This window comes from Aythya ferina (assembly GCF_964211825.1).
Source record: "Aythya ferina genome assembly, chromosome: Z".
Taxonomy (NCBI): Eukaryota; Metazoa; Chordata; class Aves; order Anseriformes; family Anatidae; genus Aythya; species Aythya ferina.
In genome coordinates, this window is record NC_140299.1 from 44,111,408 (window position 1) to 44,129,093 (window position 17,686).

General features: G+C 37.9%; 1 protein-coding gene across 9 annotated transcripts in view; it reads left to right on the forward strand.

The window, feature by feature from the left end:
• Positions 1 to 17,686, forward strand: part of AOPEP (aminopeptidase O (putative)) — a 199,148-nt gene that overhangs the window by 45,112 nt on the left and 136,350 nt on the right. The window lies entirely within an intron of this gene.

Genomic DNA, 17,686 nt, shown 5'->3' on the forward strand with positions numbered 1-17,686 from the left:
GGCTGAGCGTGCACAATGAGCTGGGAGGGAACACAGCCAGGACAGCTGGCCTCAAATGACCAGATGGATATTCCATACTGTATGACTGGCTGGGCATTGGGCAGCTGGTGGTGAGCACTTGCACTGTGCATCACATGTTCTGTGTATTCCCTTCCCTTCCCTTCCCTTCCCTTCCCTTCCCTTCCCTTCCCTTCCCTTCCCTTCCCTTCCCTTCCCTTCCCTTCCCTTCCCTTCCCTTCCCTTCCCTTCCCTTCCCTTCCCTTCCCTTCCCTTCCCTTCCCTTCCCTTCCCTTCCCTTCCCTTCCCTTCCCTTCCCTTCCCTTCCCTTCCCTTCCCTTCCCTTCCCTTCCCTTCCCTTCCCTTCCCTTCCCTTCCCTTCCCTTCCCTTCCCTTCCCTTCCCTTCCCTTCCCTTCCCTTCCCTTCCCTTCCCTTCCCTTCCCTTCCCTTCCCCCATTATTTATTAAATAAACATTCTTAAAATTGGCTGTTATACAGAAATTCACTTACATGAAACGAGTGAAATAAATATTACATTGTGTAGAATAAGCCTCTTAATATGTCCCATTACTTTAAACTGAGGCTTTAAGTTGGAACATGAAGCAATTCCTTCTTCATTCCCTCCATCTCTCTTGGCTTTAGCTGCAAAAAATGTTATTTCTTCCTGCAGTAATTGGAGAGTTAATGGGGCTCTTTGTGCTGCTACTGTAGAATAGCGACTGCATTTTATTAAATTCTGAGATTGGAGTTATTGCAGAGCCCACTAGCACCGTTATAGTTAAGCATTTCCAATATAAACTTTTATTCCAGTGGTTTATAACTGGCTGTAAAAACTTGTCCCTGGCTTAAAGCTGGCATAAAATGCTTTGGCTCATGAAAAGTATGTATATATACACATATATGAAGGGCAGCTATTTGATTATGTATCTTATATATAGTGTATATCATACAGATTATGGATGCTTAACCATGTATGTATACATAGTCATACTGTTGGCAAACAAAGGACTTGTGGATGGTATGTTGGCTGGAAACTGTCTTGGGCACAGCCATCATGAAGTGATATGGTTTTTGATCTTTGGAGAAGTAGGGAAGGCAGTTAGCAGAACCGCTGCTGTGGATTTCCAGAGGACAGACACTGGCCTGTTCAGAGACCTGGTTGACAGGAGACCCTCGAGAGGCTGTTCTAGAGGCAGAGCAGTCCAGGAAAGCTGAACTTTCTTCAAGATTGAAATCCTAGAGCAGTGGGAACTGGCTGTTCCAATGCACCAAAAGTTGTGCCAGCCAGGAAGAAGACCAGCCTGGCTGAACAGAGAGCTTCTTCAGGAAGTCAGGAACAAAAAGAGTTTATGAGCTCTGGAAGAATGGATGGAAAATTCAGGAGGACTACAGAGCTGTTGTCAGGTTGCTCAGGGAGCAAATGAAAAGCGCCAAAAGCTGACTGGAACTCAATTTGACTAGTGCAGTAAAAGACAAAAAAAAAAAAAAACCTTTTGATAATATATCATCAGCAAAAGGAGGACTAGGGAGAACCTCAGTCCTTTATTGGATGTGAGGGGAAACATAGTGCTGAAAGATAAGGATGAGGCTGAGGTACTTAATGACTTCTGTGCGTCAGCCTTTATTAGTAAGGCCAGTTGTCCTCAGGGTACCCAGCAAATATGACTTCAGACTACAAAGACAGCAGGAAGGAAGAGCCAGGGAACTACAGGCCTGTCAGTCTGACTTCACTCCCATGGAAGGTTATGGAGGAGGTCATCCTGAGTGCCATCACATAGCACATAAAAGACTATCAAGTGATCAGAAGCAGCCATCGTGTTTTTAAGAAGGGCAGGTCCTGCTTGACTAACGTGATCGCCTCCTAATACAAGACGAACTTAGTAGATGAGGGAATGGCTGTGGATGTTGCCTACCTGGCTTTTAGTGAAGTGTTTGACACCATCTCCCATGGTATTCTCCTGGAGAAACTATCTGCTTATGGCTTGGACAGGTGCTTGGTAAAGAACTGGCTGGATGGCCGGGCTCAAAGAGTCGTGGTGAATGGAGTTAAATCCAGTTGGAATCCAGTCAGCAGCAGCATTCCACATGCCTGGAATCAGGCACGGATCAGGGGATCAAGTGCACCCTACATAAGCTTGTGGACAATACCAAGTTAGGCGAGACTGCCTATCCACTTGAGTGTAGAAAGGCTTTGCAGAGGGATCTGGATAGGCTAGATCAATAGGTCATATCTAATCATACGACATTCAACAGTGTGATGGGCAGAGTGGTGGAGTTTCCATCCCTTCAGGTGTTTAAGAGATGTGTGCATGTGGTGCTTAGGATTATTCTTTAGTGATGGGACTCAGTAGGTCAGGCTGATGGTTGGACCTGGTGATCCTGATGATCTTTTCCAAACCAGATGATTTTGTGATACTAAGATCACATATATCCATGACTGCCCTTCATGTATGTGCATGTTTATGTGTAAGTATGTAGTGCTAATGATTTTTTTTGTTACAGGAGTTGCACAGAATTTAAAAAGTAAACTTATTCTTTTTCCTCAAAACAGTTGTGTATAGAGAGATAGAATATGGAGAGATAAAAGTAGTAATTACTGGTCATTATTGAATATTATTTTTGAGATTTTGAAACTAGATTTCAGAACTGAGTTTTTCTCTCTCTGTCTTTTTTATCTCTACCTTAACTTTTTTTTTTTTTTTTTTTTACCCTACTAACAGAACTGCATAAGATGATGGAAAGTTTTGTTGCAGATCAGTATTGAAATAGCTCAGTCTTGTGTTTATTATTATTATAACAGTCAGTAACACTGTAACGTTTCATTCCAATTTCTGAGTCATATAAATAGTAAAGTGCTTATAAATGCAGATTTTTGCCTTGTATGTGCTGTAAGTGTTAAGAAAGAAGATAGTTAACTTTGTGGCCAATTTTTTTGATGCTGTATGATTACTTTGAAAAGGGCCAAAAAAAGTCAGTGTTCAAAGCAGCCACAGACTCCTATCATGAGGTTATTTCTGACCTGACTTGCTGCTATAGCAGGTATTCTAAGCATTCTTTGTCTCTCTGTCTTTCATAATCCCTAATTTGCTGGCCACACCTGTGGAGAAGCAAGCAATATATCTTAGATTTTAAATGCAGTCTGCAAGATAAGTGATGCTCAAAGCAAAAGGAAATTTATGGAAAGCTTTAAATCCATTAAATCCACACTTCTTTACTTCTGGCACCAGTTGCCAGCTGCAAATGTCAGTCTACTTCATTGCAGCCGTAGTGTCAAGTTTAAACAAAACACCAAAACTATTCATATGAAGTGGTCACTCTTTTTTTTTTGTTTATTTATTTTTTTTTTCCCAAAGGAGTTGGTCTAGGTCCTTTGAGCCCAAAACCAGTGTTCTAACATTGTACAGCCTTCCTGGACTCTTCTTGGTTTTAAGAGTAAGTAGTAGCTCTTTGCCAAGTTTGAAATGCATACTCCAAATTTCTGGGCTGCTAATACTAATAAAAATATGTTTTGAAATAGTGTGTACTCTTTGCTTTTTTTAACTATTTTTTTTTTTTTTTAAACAAAAACCACGGTATACGTTTTCATTATTAATTCTGATCTTGGAAATGCTGATTACATGTGTAGAAGTTTCAGTACATTAAAAAAGTGAAAGCTATTGAAATTGTGGATAAGGTATGGGATCTCTAGTGATAAGATCTAATAGTCTAAGGATGTGCATTCGATAGTATTACTGTCTGTGGTGTAATCTTGTATGGAATGTTTCTGCAGTAGGGCAATAGAATGATTTAATTTACTAGTTTAGAAATTGTTTCTGAATGTGGTTAAGTTGTTGGAAATGCTTTATACGACATACTTATTTCAGCAGTCACTGCTTATCAGTCAGTATGAATGAGGAAAAGGGGGTGCTTCTGTTTTTTTTTTCTTACTATGAGTGATAGTAGCTTTTGCTGATTTTACTGTTTGTAAAGTAGCCAATGCTGATTTTACTGTTTGGTTTGATTGGATGAAAGCAGCAGAGATAGATTTCTTAGATTCTTTTTGGGCTTCCTCTTCAACTGAGAAATTATTTTAGGTACAACAGAGTTATGGTAAGGGACATTTCGTTAGTGTCTAGGTGTAAATACATCTATCATGACTATTTTTCTAAGTCTTTTTCTATCTTATTTTGATTTAAGCCAAGCAGAGACTGAACTGGCACTACAGTGCCAAGAAAAATCTCTTGAATTTCTTCCCTTCTATGTCTACCAATCCCTCAGAACAAATAAACAAGCAAACAAACAGAAAAGCAGGCCTCTTCCTACTAATCCTACAATGAGTGTTCATATGTAACTCCAGAAAGAGAAGTTAAGCCATGAGCCAAAGACCTGATACCTATTTTGGAACACTAAGTATTTGACAAAAATGTAAAAGTTATCTAAAATACCAGTATTTTACAAATAACTACATGCCAAACAAGCTCTGTTCCCTTCCTATACTTATGACAACTGGTTTATAATTTAATGTTTTGATTTTGTACTGATATTTTTCATACAGTTTTCCAAGTATTATTTACAAAGAAGCAATTTGCTTTTGCCCATATAAGTGCAATTTCAGCAACCAGGCAATATATGCAGCTGACAATTTTTCTTATTTTTAGTCTATTGAAATGAATGGTGTGGTCTCCGTAATGCTGGTGTAGATCATGAGTAATTCCATGAAGTTAGGAGAAGATCTGTCCCATGTGCTTAGGATCATAATTTATCTATGAAAGTTAAACTGTAACAGATTAATCCTGAAAAATATAATCTTGTATATGTTTGGCTTTTTTAGCTCTTAATGATGATGAGTGAGTTATTAAATGTTGTTTCTAATTCTCATGAGGTATATTGTTAGAAAAAAAAACACAACACAGGAGATCTTGTGCAAATCAGTAGTGTTTAACTGAGAGTTTAGGGCTCAGTTCACAAAAGATTCTGATGATGCTTTCTCATGTAATTTATCTAATACTTTTGGAACTCTGAAGGAATCAAAAATTCACCCCTTTATCTTTGGTTTAGGTGGATTTAGTTTTTGTTAGACAGTTGTGCACAAAATAACTTCCTGTGAACACAACAATTAAGCATCTTATCCTTGAGTCCTTGTTAATCACATAAAAAGCCCTGCATTCCACTCAAAAGAAAAAAAGAAAACAGAGTTGGGATGTCCTGCTACTTCTGTTATTTATGGGCATCCCTTTTAGAGAGGTGGGAAACGTAAGGCTGTTTTGAAACTGAATGCCCATCTCTGCTGTGCAGTGAGTTACCTGAAGCACCACTTCTAATACATGGGGAGAATAAATACATAAATAAATAAATAAGGAGATAATCCTAATACCAGTTCTCCTTGTCATGCTTGTAGTGTATGTTATGTTAAGTGTGTCTCACTGCTTTCCAGCTGAGAAACAGGGAGAATTAGCATGTGATACCAATCCTACCAAGTATGGACTTCCTCCAGTGCTCACTGCAGCTATGTGTGTCCATACTGAAGTGCCTTGTGCTAGGCAGTTCTGTGCATAAAGACTGCTTCCAAGCATATTGTTTGTAATGTTTTGACAGAGGCCAAACCGCTGACTTTCTCTTGTTTTCAGCTGCAGGGGTGTAGAAATCAGGAGGCAGCAAGGAGAAAGACACAGGCAGAGTTGTGAAGTAGTTATTTATCAATGTTGTGAAGACAAACTGGTATAGGAGGTGCTGAGAAGTGATATCATGAAGTAAAATAAACAGGCATGAGCAAGGACATAGGCACCCTCAAGAGAACAGACTATAAGATGATATAGAGCTAGTGAACATATTCCAAGCAGAGCTAGATCAGTAGGTAAAGAAAACAGTTTTGATTGGTGTGTTTTGCATGGCACAGTGAAAAATACTGAATTTCCTTCTGGTCCTCCAAACTGTATATTTGACACCAGTGAAGTATAAACGTTACAAATGTAGTAAATTGCTGCAGTACCAGTTCCTGCATGTTATTTCTGTCTGTTACTATTTTAATTTTGGGTAGTGACCAAGAGACAGAGTAAGGGAATAGGTCTTCCAAAGTACCTAATTACAGAAGAGAACACGTAGCCCTTTCAAACAGTTCCTGTGGAGTGCTTTTCCTTTTGGTCTTGCAACGTGAAGAACACAGCAGTAGTTTCTTTCTGAAACTTGCAAATCTCAAAACTTACATTTATGTAAGGCTAAAATTTGAGTAAACTTCAAGATGGGGTTAGCACCCTACTTAAGACTTTTTTTTTTTTTTTTTTTGTCTCATTAGAAAATGTTTGTGTGTTAGAAATGCTCATTAGGGATCTCACAGCCCCTGACATTTTGAAGTGACAAAAAGTCAATGATGGACAAGGGAGAGGAGTGTCTTCAGGGCCTGTTGCAGCATTCTGATTATCCTATTTATGCTATTTGTTAGATTTGTTTTTTCTATTATTGTTATTAATAATTGCATGTGCCATATCTTGGGCTCTTTTGAAACAAATTGGCCTAAAAGTGTCTTTTAATTAAGAGCAAACCCATAAGCCTGCCCAAAACTGTGAAACAAGGCTTTCAAAGTCCTTACATGCATTTTTGCAATTATATGATGTTTATTCTCACTTCTGTTAGAAAGGCTTTTTTGAGTGGATTTTCTATGAACTGGTGCTAAAAGGGCTTGTTTTTAATGTTGTTCCCTTTCCTTCTACAAGATGAAATTCGGAATAAGCTTATATGAGGAAAAGTTTAAGATGATTGTGAAGCAAGTGGAAGGACCACAGAATGTTTACAAACAAAAAGAGAGTTCAGCAGAAGATTTATGTTTCTTCACGTCTGTGGGTTGAACTCTCTGCTGGTTTTGACGTTTTTCCAGAAGTGTGATTGTCAGGTAATTTAAAGTGAGCAACATACACAAGGTTTTAGATCTTGTGCAATACAGATAGTGAATTACTTTGGGGCAGAGATTCAAGTGTTTTTTGTTTTTTTTTTTTTTTTTAACTTCCAGAAAGTTTGGGAAGAAAGACAAATAAAAAGAAAAATTAACATAAGCTAAAAATAATCCAAGCAGAACACTTAGAACATGTGTTATGAAATGAAAATTAGGTCTTTCTCTGCAATGAATCATTTTTCTCTCAACTGTATGTTCTTTCCACATGTCTCCAAAAACCTTCCCAAATATGTATGTTAGCTTGTTTCTAGTAACAGTATGCATATTCACATAGTCTGTGGCAGACTGTGTCAAACAAACACACAGGAGAACAACAACAACCGTAAAAACCCACAAACCTTACCATAACCGTCTTCAAAAATTAATGGAATAATTTAGAATATTTCATCTTCCATTGCCACGAATACAACTTATTAAGTTATTGTTATGATCAGATTGTTTTTCTTACTGCATACCAAGTGGTTGGATGTGGGTTAGATGAGGCTTTCACTATTACACACCTTTGCAGCCAGGATTCAAAACAGAAATATGCTATTTTTCCAGTAAATTCTTGTATAAACAAAATTTGGTGCTAAAGAGCTTACTTCATATGAATCAGTCAGGAGGGAAAGCATTTCTTGTCACAGTTCCCTCCTCCCCTCCCCCCAACTTTGAGACTGTCTGCAAAAACTTTATGATATGCTTACTGCCTCTGACCAAGGTAACTTAATACTCCTAGATTTCAGTGTAGCTTTTGGTCTTATTTATCATTGTCCTCTTTGAAAACTTATCTCATGATATCTCTTTTAATAGCATTGGCATTTAGGATTTTTTTCACTTCTCTCAGCTGTTACATGTCTATTTTTTCCTCTTTCATATCATTCACCCCTTCTATGCTACTGTATAGTCTCCTTTCTTCATCTGTGTTGTAATTCAGTACTAACTTTGATCTTGACCATTCAGCTATGTCTCCCTCTGCTTAATGGCTTGCATCCTATACTTCCTGTATTTGCTATTATTTTTCTTTGCTGTTGTAACATTCTGTCAGTTGGAAAACTTCGTTTCTGAAGGACAGTTTTATCAGATCTGTGGTGGTCAGCAGTATACTTCATCCTTTTGACTTTGTCATTTGTTGAACTGTTTCTTTCTCTGCTCAGTCCCCACTTCTGTTAACATGGGAATTCACAAACACCTGGGCTGAATTTCAGTTACCCTTTATGCGAGGGAATAACCAAACCTTTCTTTAGTGTCTTGTGATCCATTGCTAGTTTCCTTAGCAAAGTTCTGACTTTGTTTGTGGTGATACGTCATGTGAGGTCTGAGGTTTTCCCCTAACTTCAGCAGCAATGGGCTGGACATTGGCCTGGGGGGGCTTTACAGTTCTGAGTTGGGACTGTAATCTTTGGGAGTCTCCAGCATGTGTCAAAAGGCATCTTTTCCATCTGTCACATGTTCTGTGCTTTTAGAATAGTTAATCCAGTCTGTTTGGCTAGTGTTACTTTCTGACATTTATATGCTGATTAGTTAAATTTGCTGCTGAATCTGCTGCTGGGCAGTGACTACAACCTTCAATAAGCTGCTGCTGCTGCGGCTGCTGTTTGGCTAAGGATGTAGAACTCATTTTTCAACACGGCCACCATCAGATGCTGGCAGCTTTGGACCCATTTTGCCAAGGAACATAATTTCCTTTTTCTTTTTGGTTTCCTTCCACAGTGTGTCACTTCCAACTACTTTACGCATTACTGCAGTAGTCTATAATGTTTTTTCTTTAAAATTAAATAGCCTTCCGCTTCTTTGTTTTGACCAAGAATGTTTGGAGGTGAGTGTTGATGTGGCTTACCACACCCTCCACAAGAAAGTTTTCTATTTTTGGATGAAAAATTCTGGTTGTTTACAGGGTCTGGTGGATGGCCAAATTTTTAAGAACAGCTTAAGCAGTGTTAATTTGTCAGCAAAGTACACATTTTTGTTACTGTAGGAAAGATGGGGTTCAGCAACTGTGGAAAGAACTTGTGATCCTTCACTGTTATTTTTGGAGAATGTGTTGAGGGGATTGGCTGGCCTTTGCTTTTGATTTTTATTATTTTTTTTTCTGCCTGTAATAAACCAGGAAGGGAACGGATGCTGAAGTACATAGTGTCATGGATGTTTTGTCATGGAGAAATTCAGCTGAGCTGAGTGAGTTCACACAATCAGTTCCTTTAAGCTAGTTCAGATACCAGATAGTAAGTACATTATGTCCTTTTTTACACTGAAATCAGATTCAAAGGCTGGGACAAACAAGTTACACAATGTTGAGCTAAGCTGTAATTTAGAGATCACCATGCTTAGACGTGATCAGTAGTTGCAAGCCAGTAACTTTACAAATGCTTCTGGACATTTTTGCTTCTGAATATTTATTTGTATTACTCTTTTAAAGAAAAACAAACAAACAAACAAACAAACAAAAACGAGAAAAATAAAGATGAGATGAAAAAGCAGTCTTAAAATACTTGCCCTATTATTGTAATTGTCTATATTAGCGAGTAACACAGTGGATGAATAGGTTGAAGTAGTCACTACAGAGGCCCCTACATCTACCTTATGTACAGTTGGAGGGTGTACTTTGTACTAGATTCATTCTCACCCCCTGAGTTAAATATCTGTTCCTGTACATTGAAGCTGCCCCAAGGAGTGCTATTTGTTTAGCCCCTTTCTTTCCTGTTGATGTGAAATGGTGTGCACAACTGCAGCACAGATCCCTGTCTGGCTTCCTTTAGAAATAATTAGTTGGTCTGCAACAAAATCTCTCTGAAAGCTGACACAGTCACAGTGAAGCATGTGCTGGAATGTGCATGGTGTCCAAGAAGTCTGTCCAACAGTCAGGCACCACAATACTTGTGTCCAGGCTCGTTTTGGGTCCTTAATGTGTCTTGGGTTCTTCCTGGGTTGGCAACCATGTGCTGCAGCTTTTGGATATGCCTTTTTGGATATGTCTTTTTGTACCCTTTTGAAGCTGACTGTGATCAGCATTTCCATTCTATTCGACTTGGTGAGTCATCAGGCTTTGTTCACCATCCTTTGTCTTCAAGCCTGGGTGTCGTTGGAAACTGCATTTAGGTGTGCTGGTCTTGATCATCCACTCGCTAATCAGTGTGCCATTAGCACAGCACATGGAGAGCCTTTTCCTTACTGTGTGATCCTCTTATTGCCTCTACTCCTAGGCATCCCAGTTCATGCTGTGTTCATGCATACCATCACACTAATCCACTATAGTGCTAGAAAAAAGCAAGATAGTAATGAATTTGAGACAACAGGATAATAATGAATAATGGCTTTTTTTTTTTTTTTTTTTTTCTCCCCTATGTTCTGTTAAACAGCAGTAGCATCAGGACAACCTGCAGCTGCAGTGTTAAGTTCAGACTAAGCTATGACTAGAAACCAAGAACATTGTCTGTAGGACATGTGAGCCAGTATCAACCCTGTAAGCTGCAGTTATGTGAGGCATGGCCTAGAAGTGGAAAAGTTAGAGAGCCATTGCCACACTGAGTCCTGTGCCTTTGTCTCAGCAAGATAAAGGTGTTGATCAACAGCCTACAGAACTTCTGACTGGAGAATATAACAGTAAGACAGGCGTACTCAGGAACCTGTGTGGCCCAAGAAACTCTATAGAAAGAACCAAAATGGAACCTTTGACTAATTTTTATCTCAACAACCTGGACATGCTGAGCCAATAGTACCTGCAAAGCCTCTTGTTTGACGGCAATCAGGTCAGAGTCAATGACCTCCAGAATGAACTACATTTATCTTCAGCTAATTGGAATGGTTGCAGAGATGTGTGTAGACACCAGCGGGCAACGGGTACTGAATGGGAAACTTGACAAAAATCTACACGTTGATATCATCTTTGTGGTTCAGAAGTGTGAAACAATCACACTGAGAAAGGCTTTTGCCACGATAGTAGGATATAACAGATTTATATGCAGAGGCTTTGTCAGAAACCTATCAAACATCTGCTTTTCAGACTGGCTTTCCATAGGATTTAGAATGTATTTCAAGGTCGTAGGTATCTCAAAACCCTCCATCGTACCAATGTAAAACCCTAAGAGCCCATGTAAAGTTTTACCATGGTGAAATCTGTGTTGATCTGCAACACAGGAAAACTGAAGAAAACGAGCATATCAGGCAGACAAATGTCAGTGGAGTCGATCTAATCTTGCCAAGTGAATTCTCCCAATAAGTAAGAGACAGGACATACTGTACCATGTTGCTATCAGGAGCAAGGGGAATGTTGCCTACGTTTGCTTTGCATAAATATTTAATACTGCAGATATATTTATATATATATCCCTATCAAAACAAGAAACATCTTTGCCTCTGCCTTTCCCCTGAAGGAAGGATCAAAGCAAAAACAATGTGCAACAGATGTTAGTCACATGGCTTAATGCAGTGTGATTTATAAAACTGTACAGAATCCAAATTTGCTTCTAGTCATATTGTTGTTAGTAGATTACCTCAACTGAAAGCTAGTCAAAGTACTCCCAAATTATGCAACTGTAAGAGACTGGAATTAGTCCTGCCCCCACGTATAGTTTATTTAGATTGTAAGGCTTTAGGAAGACTTTCCAAAACTTTATGCTGTTGTGTGTTTATGTTGATTAAAACAATTCTGTTCAGTCATCAGCTTTTGTTTATACAGTGTGTATTTTCAGGAATAATTTTCTCAGACATGTAAAGACTGTTAAAAGATTCTGAGACAAGTCCTATAGCAGTCTGTTTTTATCACATAACTTACATTTTTTAGTGTTGTTTTAAAGCGTATAAGACTGTATAAAAGTTTTATTTTATACAGTCTACATTTTTTTCACTTATCAAAACTATGAAGAAAGCTTGTTTTACAAATGCAAGTATTTGCACTGTATCTTAGTTTTGCACAGTAGTAAGGTGAAAAATATGTGTATTTATTAATTTTTATTTTCCAGTGACATGGTATTTTAATTCTGATAGCACTGTCATTTTAGTGCTTCATTCTTTTTCACTTGGGAAGTGGTGCAAAAGCTATCAAAGCTATTAGGACACGTTTACTTCTTGTGTAGTAGAGTGTAAAATAGCCACCAATAACTTCATAGGTAACTCAGTAATATGGCAAGAAAACCATTAGAAAGTGACTTTAATGGTAAACTGTTGTTTTTATTGTTTGGTTGCACAACACGAGTTAATAAAAAATAGATCAATAAGGATAGATCAATAAGGAGGGGCTTGGTAAGTCTGTATGATACTTTTGTTTGTATACACATACCTACCAGGCATTGTGTATGCAGTAAGATGAGCTGTTTAATACTTTGCTGATTTGGTGTGAAACTGTACAAGCTTGTATAATACATTCTGGATGCCCTGAAATTACTTGTTTAATGAAAAATAGTTCAATTAAAAGGTGTGAAAGTAGGTGGCGCCATTTTCTAGAAAGCAGGATGGAAACGCAGAGAGAACTTTTCCAGGGATTATTAGCAGGGATTATTATATCACATAAAGTGGAAGACAGATTTCCCTTTCTGGGGAATTTTTCATTTGCTTGACATCAGGGGCACACTATGGGTGCTATTTTTTAAAAGAATTCAGCAAATAAATGCTTCATGCTTAAAAATGCCTGGCATCTCATGGCATAAGAACTTTTCGTTAAGGATGTCTGCATAACAAGACTGAACCACCCTGAGTTTGTATATGTTCATTCTGAATTATTGATTAATGCGGTGTCCAAGGAGGGTAAAAGCAAGAAATATACATAATTTGTTCAGTTTCAAAGCTAATTGTTTTGCTTATGTTTTTCTCATTAGTTTTATATTGTCTTAAATGTGATCCATTGCTCTAAAAGCACAGAAAGGAGCTTGTTCTTATTTTGTGACAGCTTCATTTGTTTATGAACGCTTCTTTGTAGGCTGTTGTAATAATTGGACCTAAAATGGATAGATGTTCAAACTGTTACATGAAGCCCTATTCTAAACGGTGTAGCTTACTTCTCAGCAAGAATGCTGAATGTGTCAAAACAGAGTACCTTTTCAAAATAACCACCCGAAAAGCAGGAAAGAATAGTGCTGTTAGGTCATCCAGATAAAGATATCAAACTTCAGCCATTACATTTTCTCTCTGCTTACAATTAACGTCCACATAAATCACATTGTCATAATAATAGACCATTAAAAGCTCTGCAAGTCACAACTGTGGAACTTGCAAGGTGATTTCAACTTCTTTGGTTTTTGCTTATTTGTCTGTTTTTCTGTGGTATACTGCTACTTAGAATTAGTTTTAACATAGGTTTCTCAATGTGTACAGTCTCCCTTTAAAAGATGCTCTTTTAAAACACATACATAGATCTCAATGCTAATGGGCATTGCATGCTCACAAGGAAGGGAAAGAATAGCCATTTGTCTGAGATTTACACAGTCTCTGTGATGTTATTTTTAAAGACTTCTGGGTTATATTCTGGTTTAAGATTTCCTTCACGGGGTTCCTGTTGACGTCAGTAGGAGGTATGCTTTCATATCTGGAGAGTGTAGTTGTTTGTTTTTAACTACATAACATATGGGTCAGTGGTGAGATACCAAGAGTATAGGAGCCAGAGAAATCTCAATAGAGCTGTGAATAGAAAGGCTAAAAATATACATATAGTTTTAGATTTTTAAGCTACTATAGTATGTCTAAAAATGCAAGACATTCCTAAGATAATCATATTGACACTTTAAAAAAAAAAAAAAAATAGAGATTAATCTGCATTCATTCACAGTCCGTTTATAAATTTAAGTTTCTTTTGCATTAAAAAATACAAACAAACTAAATCCAGGCATTGAATTAAACTAGTCTGAGTTGGCAGATAAATGTGCTAGAAAGCTTGCCCTGTACCTTACATCTTTCGCATAGCCAGATGTAGTCAAGCACAAATTATCCAGATCTGAATGTAATATTGTTGCACTGTAATCTTGTTGTGAAGGTAATGATAGAATATCACATTAAAAAATGGCTGTATTACATTAAGGTTTTCTTAGTCTGTCAGTTTGTTCCTTTTCATTCTGATTAGATTTTGCTTTTACCATTCCAAATTGAAAAAAAGAATAAATCCTTCCTGTTTATAAACTGTTACCACACTGATCTTTTTCTTTTTCTGTTCTTGAATTGATTGAAAGCATCAGTTATTATAAATCAGAGCCACCTTCACACTCCATTTTAGCATTTTGTTTTTCATGTATTCATAATAGTTTGTTCTGTTATATTTTTAGTAGCTGATTTTATGCCTTTTTATGCTGGGGAAAACAAACAAACAAACAAAAAAACCCAACAAGTTTATGTTTTGGAATATGCAACATGTATCTACTTGTGTGTATTTTTTTTTTTGTATGGAATATTGGCATAGTTACTACAGAAACTGCATACGTAGTGAAAACAAGTGAATTATATGTGCAGTGTGTTTTTATGTTGGGGATATCAACAACTTTCTTCCTCCTGAAGTATCAGTGCTTCTGGAAGCTCGGTGCTTGGAATACACTAAAACTCTAAAAGACTAATCTAAATCTAAAAAATCTAAAAGATTTTTCATTGCCGCTTGGTTTGTTATAATTTTTAAAATGTTTTTCTACAGGTGGACACTGTCATCCAAATTATCTGTTTGTGTTACTAGCTATGAAATTGCATTACTAATAACCGGCCTGAAGAAATCAGATTTGGCATGTTTACCTACAGAGATAGTCATCTCTGAATGCATCAGGAAAAGTGTGGATGAGAGAATTTGTCTGCATATTTTCTGTATGGTATCAGCTGTAGGACCAAGTTTTCTCATCTTGTGTGCAAGTTCCTGTCATGAGACTAAACTAGGAATTTTTGCTATAGCAATTGCTTCTTAACACCCAGGCTTTCCACCTGAGCTGATAGTACTAGTCTGACAGTGAAGAAGTTATTTAAGCTGTTTGCTCTGGGTGACTACAGTATCTGTGTTGCTGTCGCCTGTTAGTAACCTTAGATCTCCAAGGCACTATGAAAACTGTGTCTCAATAATTTTACCATAAAGATTGGCTGTCTTTGGACTCCTAAATGAGACCTGGAAAGAAGGAGTTAATAGCCATGCATTTATCGTGGAAGTATCTGCCTTCTTATGGTTCAGGTCAGAGGCTATACCCACTCAAAATAGGTGGCAGTGAATACCTCCTGTAAGAGACTGTCAAAATACACATTCCACTTCAGGGGAGCATTTGCACATGTGCATCTGATTGGAAATAGTCTTTGCTAGAGAAAAAAAATCCTTACCTTGTACACACCCAGCATATCATCCTGATATTCTGCCCTGAATATAGAGTTGTGGAGTCTCCTTCTCTGGAGACATTCAAAACCCACCTGGGCGCGTTCCTGTGTGACCTGATGTAGGTGTTCCTGCTCTGGCAGGGGGACTGGATTAGATGGTCTTTCAAGGTCCCTTCAGTCCCAGCATTCAGTGATTCTGTGATGCACATAGGGTGACACATGTCTTCCATTCTTCGCTACCTCTCAGGTCTGGCATTCTGTGACTTCTGTTTAGTTTTTAACTCTTCTCAACTTCTGAAGGAAATAATAATAATAATACAAAGAAAAAGTTTGTAAAATTTTGGAGATTACAAATAGCTAGTCCTCCTAATTTTGTGTAGTGCCTTTAAGTCAACTCTGTTTGCAAAAGCTGAAAATACAAATGGTATATGTTAACATTTATGTTACTTGAAATCTAACTGTGGTGCTGGAAACAATTATTTCTGTTTGGTTTAAGATTCTCTCCTACTCTTTCCACAGAAATTAGGCAAACAAAATGTTGTGATATATTCAGCATTTGAAAACCCAACCGTCTTTTCCCAAATGCATAATTCATAGGAAGACGTAGCCAGTGTTCAGACAGAAAGAATTGTATGACTATAGGCTACTGTTACAGTTCCGTAGTTATGCCATACAGAGACAAAGCGCCTGGAGATAATTTATTTTCTTTGGTCCTGGATTTGCTGAGAGAGCTGCTACCTGTGAGCTGGGGTTAATCTATTGCCATGTATGGCCAGGAGAAGCCTGTGTAGGAGATACGGATCTAGCACTGGCAGGCTTGTTGGAACTTTCCAGTTGATCAAAGAGTGCCACATATTCTCTTTTACAAATAGGCTGTGTTTTATTCTGTTCAATTGTCAGTGCTGACAACATAGTTAAAAATGCCTGCCATTTACTTACTCTTTTTGTGTACAAAAGTTGGAAAAGCACAGTGAAGCACCTCTGGCAAATGCCAGTGCTGGATTATCTCATGTCACATGATGTTTAAACTGAAAGCCTGGAGCATTCACTGGACAAGGAACTTGTGCATATGATGGTTTGGGGTTTTCTTGTCACGGTGCTAATTGCAGAAAGCCGTGTGTTTCTCTGGAAGACTCTGAGGAAGCTCTTTCTATTCAATAGTTGTACATATTCCTTTATGAGATCCTAGGTACTTGAGGTTGTTGTGTACTCATTATTCCTGAGGTCTGTTTTGTAATGTGTGTTGCAAAGATCTCTACTGGCAAATCCTTTGTGTGGTGCTTGTGTAGGGCCAGCAAGGGACTGTTGCTTCCGTGCCAGCACTATGCTGAAGTTATCCACCTCCCTGTTGTCATACCCAGATGGTGCAGGCTCCGCTTTCTCAGCATTTGTTTGATACATGGGCTTGCATAAGAAGGACTTGGCAGAGTTTGAGCTGGATGTAGTGGTTATAGGAAGAATATTTAAAGAAAAAAATCATGCTTCATATGACTCCACTGTTCAGAAAGGCTTGCTCTCTTCCAAATATTAACTTATACTCATTTTTTAGGTTCCACTAATGCTATTAGCAGAATGGAAACATAGTTGGATACAACTTTTTTTTTTTTTTTGTAAGAGGCATGTTTTTACCAAACAATAAGTTTGTGGTGAGAATTATTGGTCAATGAGCTGATCTGCATTTAGCTCAATTTATACCCTCCTGTTTTAGTTCAGGATGTGGATAGTCTCTTTTGTGGGTATTGGAAGCCTGCTGTCAGTCACTGCAAGTCAATTGTTAAGGGTTTTTTTGTTTGTTTGTTTAAAACTTCAATTATAAACTTGGCCAAAGCTTTATGGACTGAAATGTGCTTTACACATGTGAATCATAGAATCACAGAAGTATTAGAGTAGATAGATACTAAGGCTCTGATATATATTAGAATAAAATTATATTTTCAAATACACAGATGACTCCCACTGAAATAACAAGAGTCAGATGTAATACATCTGAAGAAATGAACTTGGCTTTTTAAGCATTTTCTCGAATGAATACATGTAATGAATATAATATACGAACATAACTTTCTTTTACTTCTCTGCATGGGGTTCCCTAAAAGGCCTGAGAACATAGTCAGCAAAGAGAATCACTGTGATTCCTGCAAGTGTTTGCATTCTGAGTTGGATTTGTTGCTTTATGCTCTTCTCCTTTACAGCTATCTTAGAAGTCAGCCTTTTTCTGATTTGGATGTAGGATATGCTCTGTAATTGTGAGAAACCCAAAGCTGATGAACCGCTGTGGGTCTGATCAGCACCCTGCCCCTGCACAGTAAGTTACTGATCACAGCTATGTGCAGCCAGTCCCTGGACCTCTAGGGAGCAACAGTGTGTTAGCATCTTTGCTTATGTCTCCTGCATTTACTGCACATTTGCTCTGCTGTTTATGCTTTGGTAATATGACCAACATAAATTTCATTCTAACTATGTCAAATTATCAAATAAGGCTACAGCACTGCAGTGGATGGGAAAATGAAAGACCTGAC